Below are 6,000 nucleotides of genomic sequence, written 5' to 3'. Positions count from 1 at the left end.
GTAATGGGGGAATCTGCCAACAGAAACACCAGGAACATTCGCTGGGATAAACTGCATAAAATAAATATTATTTCTTTTTTAATAAACATTTCCGTATTTGAAAAAATTAAAATTGAACACAATCTCAATCTGTATAAGTTTTTATTATCTGAATTAATTTTATCATGATTAAAGTTATGTTCATACATTTTACAAACACTGCAATATCCAGAATCATATCTTACTGAAAAGAAAGTTTTGTTTGCTCCCGTGCAAGAACAAAAGGCACTTTTCTACACTAGTATGGAAGATCAGCGTTAATTCACAACAATGTGTGATACACGTTACAGAAGGATATATTTTAATTACTCTGTACAATCTTAAAATATAAACATCACAGAATATGGAAGCCTGTTATCTAACATTTCATTTTTAGTATATGGCACTACGTATGGTAATTACATATTGAGCAATGCGCTATTATTTCCATAAAAGAGAATACCTCAGTTGTAACAAGTCTATCATGATGAGATCACCAATGTCAACTATTTCACACTTTCGATTATAACTTTCTAAATCAAAGACTGCAATGTAATTGTGAACTACAGGGACATCATTTTATTTTTACTAACATTTTTAATATTAACCTGGCTCTACCTTTGGATCAACACCGTTTGCTACCTCCTTCCACGACTGGAGTTCGATGATACTGGCGTAATATACAAACAAATCACTTTACTAGATATAGGAGGGAAGAAAAGTAGTTCATCCATTTACGTAAACTAGGAAATATCGCGATTTTGAGTTTGATCATTTTCATTAGGTTTTTGTTTAATCAAAATACAGTACAGTATTAACAATGAGTGTTCACGAACTGAGCTGTCCATGTCATTATGCAGTGTATATTATACTGTCTACAGCACATTAGCGTACAATATAGAGAATGAAGTTAAATTGAAAAATAATCATAATATGGATATTTAAACATATTTTTTAAAATGGTGGCCGTTTATTTCGATACAGGCTTCAGTTCTATGTGCATATTATCGCATTGTAGACTATTGTACCTAATCCCAATTACCAGTTTCGTTCTTCGTACTAGTAACTCATGTTGAAATAATTCTGTACCTACTCTATAAAAGGGTACCTTACGTACTGTAAATTCAATTTTCACTTCTCCTCGATCCGAAAAGATAAAATTACTCAGACATGCTAACTACTGTCCGTCCAAGTGGTTATGTCGTAGGGTCGTAGAAAGGGAGGAAATCACGTGACAGTTAATTATTTAACGAGGCCCTTTTATTTAAGTTATTTTAAACAGTTGTATAATATTACGTAGACGTCCAATTCCTAACAGAAATTAATGTTCTCAGAAAAGAGCTAAGACAGCCCAGCCACTAGCTGGCGAATAAAAGCTGGTGGGGGAAACCGGGATACGACGTAGGCAAATGGACAGTACTTGTGCGAAAATGATTCAATATTGAAAGCTCTTTCGTCAGTGGAAAACGCGAACATATTTTTGGAACGTACTGTTTACTATGACCGTAAGGCTACAATGTCTGTATATGCGGTCTTGGATCTGTGTGGAGGACGGTTGAACTTCATTAGTAGAAGGGGTGGGAGTGAAGTGCATTCAAAAACTCAGGTACAATAAAAATTGAAGTAAAATAAAATGATGTCCCTGTATAACTTACTAACATAATGAATCTGTTATGCTCCGAAAGATAAACTGGAAACTCCTCGCGTAACAGACTTAATTTTGGGACTCAGAAATATATCACTTTATTTTAACAAAATTATACTTCAAGTCTATCAAAGGCATTCTTTTCAAGCATAATCATTCATCTATTTTCCCATACAAAATTAATAAAGAATTATTTATTACTCACACTTATATTCAGTAATAAAGTTATGGGACACAAAAGTAATTAAAATACATTGGAGATAGCAAATGTAAATCAGATTTTAAACAATCTGCAATGAAATTTTGAACTGAAACATATTGAAGAGATATATATGTACACAAAATTTCTACATAGAGATGTTTCATATAATACAACTGATATCAAATAATGTTAATATATTTCTATAAGTCTGCAACGTAATTAGCAAAAGCATCCTCTCTCAGCATCATTTCTCTCCTATTTTCTCTCGTGTCACAAAAAACATGTCAATTCATCACATACTCTTTGTAAAAAAAATTATGGAATATATGAATTATTAAAATACATTGTACAAAGCACAAATATAAACAAAAAGCACATCTTTTTAATCCACGGTTATCTCAACTTTCACTGTATAACGATGAGGTAATAATTGATTTCACGTGTACTATTCTTTCATGTAATGAAAATTTTAACTGTAAAGAAATAACTACACTCTGTAGGTATATTAAATATGAAATTAATCTAAATTTCAAAGACACAAGACTATGTTTTCATACGATATTTTCAAGCCTTAACACACATTTTCAATTTGCAAAGTTTTGGGGTACCTATAGATGTCATTGAAATATAATGGATAATGTAGATAAATGCCCATAGGTTTCAATGAATTCAAATTTTTTACGGAAATTAAAATTGTGAGAGTAAATTAATCAGAACAGTCTGAAAAGTGTTAATATTTCTGCTTTCCGAAGACAAATGTATTATTCACAGCACCGCATTACATAATCAGCTTATTGTATTCAATGACGACAAAGAAGAAAGAATTTAATTACGCATTTCACTTATAAAATCGTTAAAAATATAACTGTTTTTAAATAAAGTTCAAATTCTCAGTAATCTGACACTCATTCAATCTGTCATATAACAATCTACTTTCAATACTGTCTCACATGATTATAACGGTAAGTATATACTGCTTTACCTGCTAATAAAATATAAATAGTATGCTTAACACAATGAAATCCACCAATCAGTACACTTTTTTTCCTGAATTCATTGAATAAAATAATATTAACATATTTCAGTTACAAAAATTACATATTATATTGTAATAGTAAAAGCTCCAAGAAGTGGAGCTTCTGTATACAGCATTTTATTGCAGTAAAATGCTCAGCATCACGTAGTCTAATTTCTATCACAGAAAACTGGCGTTCACATAACCGAAGAGTAAGTTTCAAAGTCATATTGAACAGCAAAAGAGAAAAATTGTTCTGCCTTTACTCTGAATAGAATTTACATCATCTTAATCCGTAGTAAAACACAACATTACGCTGCCTTAGTTCAGCTTTCACTTTACATTACTGAAAGTTTGGACGAACAATACATTATTATTCTGTTGCTACCACGGCCACTCCACCATCTATCTACCTACCTACCTGTATACAGACGGCCCTCAATTTGAAGATTCGAGCAAGTCACATGATTAATAGAGGTCTATGACTCGCTAGAGACTGACGCACAGTATCTGTAAAACAGAAGAAACTGAACCTCTGGGAAAAAGAATCGCTGGAGCAAGTTATATTAACTGTTTCAAGAGTCAAATGAAAGAGAATTTTCTGAACAGAACACAGCTGAATTCACATGCTTTGAGTGAATGAAACGTTTTCGAAATATGTGCCTCTCTCATAGAACACTATGCAGAGGGATTGATGATTTTACAAAAAGCGTTAAAAAAATAACTGAAATGAATATTAATAATTCTGTAGTGTATTCAGGAACTCTACACAACAGTTGTGACGTAACAGATACTGCTCAATTGATTACCTCTATTCCAGGTGTAAAAGAGAACCTCAAAATGAATTAATATTATCTCAATGAGATTCCCATTTCTCTGCTGATATCCCTCGCAACAGATGAAGCCTCAGTCATGGTTGGGGGGGTAAAAAAAAGTTGATAGTAATATTACATCTTATTTAAAGGAAATCAGAGTTACAGTGTATACAATTTTCACTGTATTATGCACTAAGAGTCTCAGTGTGTAAATAAAGCGAAAATGAAGCGTGCACACTTGCAGACTTTTCGCTAGCGAGAAATGTGTTGCGCGAAAGAGGCGAAGAGCCTTCCTCCACACACTTGGTGAGTTCTCGTTATCACAGATCACACCTCGCTATGATCATCTATGCACTGCCTTGAGGCAGAAAGCTTTTTCTGATTATTAGTAATCACTCGGGGGAAATATTGTAGGTTATGTATTTACGTATATTGTCGTACTTAAATATATAACCTGTAAGTATATTGGCGTACTTTACAAATTACGTACGAACGCTGTGTTGAATCTGGGTATTCAGATGATGAGGAAATGGAGTTACATGAACATATTTTGTTAGTGGAAAGAAAATGTAGGCCTAAAATTAAAGCCAGAAATATCTGAAAATCACATTGTATCTTACGAAAATAAGGGCGAGTTTTGGACACTGGTTTCGATTTGAATGATGATACGTTTAGGCGTTTATTTCAGGTTGAATGGACCACAGTTTTTTTTTTTTTGCCATTCATGATATGATAGAGAATTCTTTGCTATATTCTGATTAAAATTACGTAAACTGTTAAGACATATAGATACATTATTTCAAATGTTTAATCAATACTATTAAATCTCATCAAAATAAAATATGGCCCTATTTATTTTCAGATAATCTGATATTTGTCTCCAGATTTCTTCTTTAAGTTTCGTGTTTTTATAGTTTTCATCCCATGTATCATATAAATAGGCCTACAGATGACATCGTACAAGTTCGATAAGTTTCTGACTGCAATTATCAGCTACCTTTCCTCATTTTCAAATAAAAACAATACAATTCATCGCCACCTGTGATATCTTTTTCTGCATTCAATCGTCATAAAGAGTATAAATGTCAAACATCTTTGATAAATGTGTCAAGAAAATTCGCTGAGCTACCGATCCCAGTGAGAAACTCGCTCGAGGTTTTTGCCTCGAGCGAGAATCTCTTTCAGTGTGTGGACGTTCATTTGAATCCATGTTATCAATTTTTTAATTTTCTCGCAACACATTTCTCGCTGGCAAAAACTCTTCAAGTGTGTTACGGGCCTAACAGATGTGGTGATAAAAGATATCAATAAAATAAAAGAAAGGTCAGTTCAGCATTGCTGAGAGGCATGGAAGAGGATTATGAATTCCTGCTAGCAACAGCTCATCATTCACTGAACCTGCTCAACCAATCTTTCGACTTGCAGCTGCCGTCAGTGAAACAAGTGACGATTGACAAATGTGCTTCGACGATTGTCTAGTATTTGTCCATAGCCGTCTTATGCACATGTACAGTACCTGTCCTGTGACCTCATCATGTATCATGGAGAGGAAAGACAGGTTTTAGTCTGAGATGAACTTCCGTGTCGGTAAATTCGTATAATATTAACCATCATGAAACAAACTCTCTTTCTAATAGCTTATTCTTTGTCCTATCACACAGCTCGCATGCCAGGTCTCGCCTCCTCATCTATATGAAACTATAACTAACTGGCTGTAATCGAACTGTTTTATTAGCCATGCACTTTATTACCGAAAGAAGGATATCTTGGATCTCTCCAGGATTCGAAATAAACTAAACTATGGAAAATATAACGACAAAACAGCAAAATTTATGCAGCTAAGCACTGAATCAAAAGGACTTTTGCAGAGAATCAACTTTCATTCAGAATTCTGATTTCAAAGACGCTGCTGGAATTCCTTTCCGAAATATTAAGGGCAGTGGGAGAAAAAACAGCAATTCAATTCTTAAGATTAAGATTATAAGAAATAAAGAATTCTTCAATGCTTATTAATGAATCGCACCGTTATCTTGATCAATACTGCAGACTCTGAGAAATCAGTTTGCTAGCAATAAACACGAGAAGAACAATATGTTTATTCTGACAGAAGAAATTTGAACATCCTTCAGCTGAACCTAAATGTTACACAACAAATGAACTAAATCATAGCCAGAGTTATGGGTCTAGGTTATACAACTCCACACTGATAATAAATCCAGATCTAGGTAATTTTAATTATGATAAATTCAAGAATAAAATTAGATAAATTGTTTAGTATTCATGTTCATTTCTTTTTTTAAATATC

Source organism: Periplaneta americana, chromosome 1 (assembly GCF_040183065.1).
Source record: "Periplaneta americana isolate PAMFEO1 chromosome 1, P.americana_PAMFEO1_priV1, whole genome shotgun sequence".
Taxonomy (NCBI): Eukaryota; Metazoa; Arthropoda; class Insecta; order Blattodea; family Blattidae; genus Periplaneta; species Periplaneta americana.
This window is presented reverse-complemented; position numbering follows the sequence as displayed.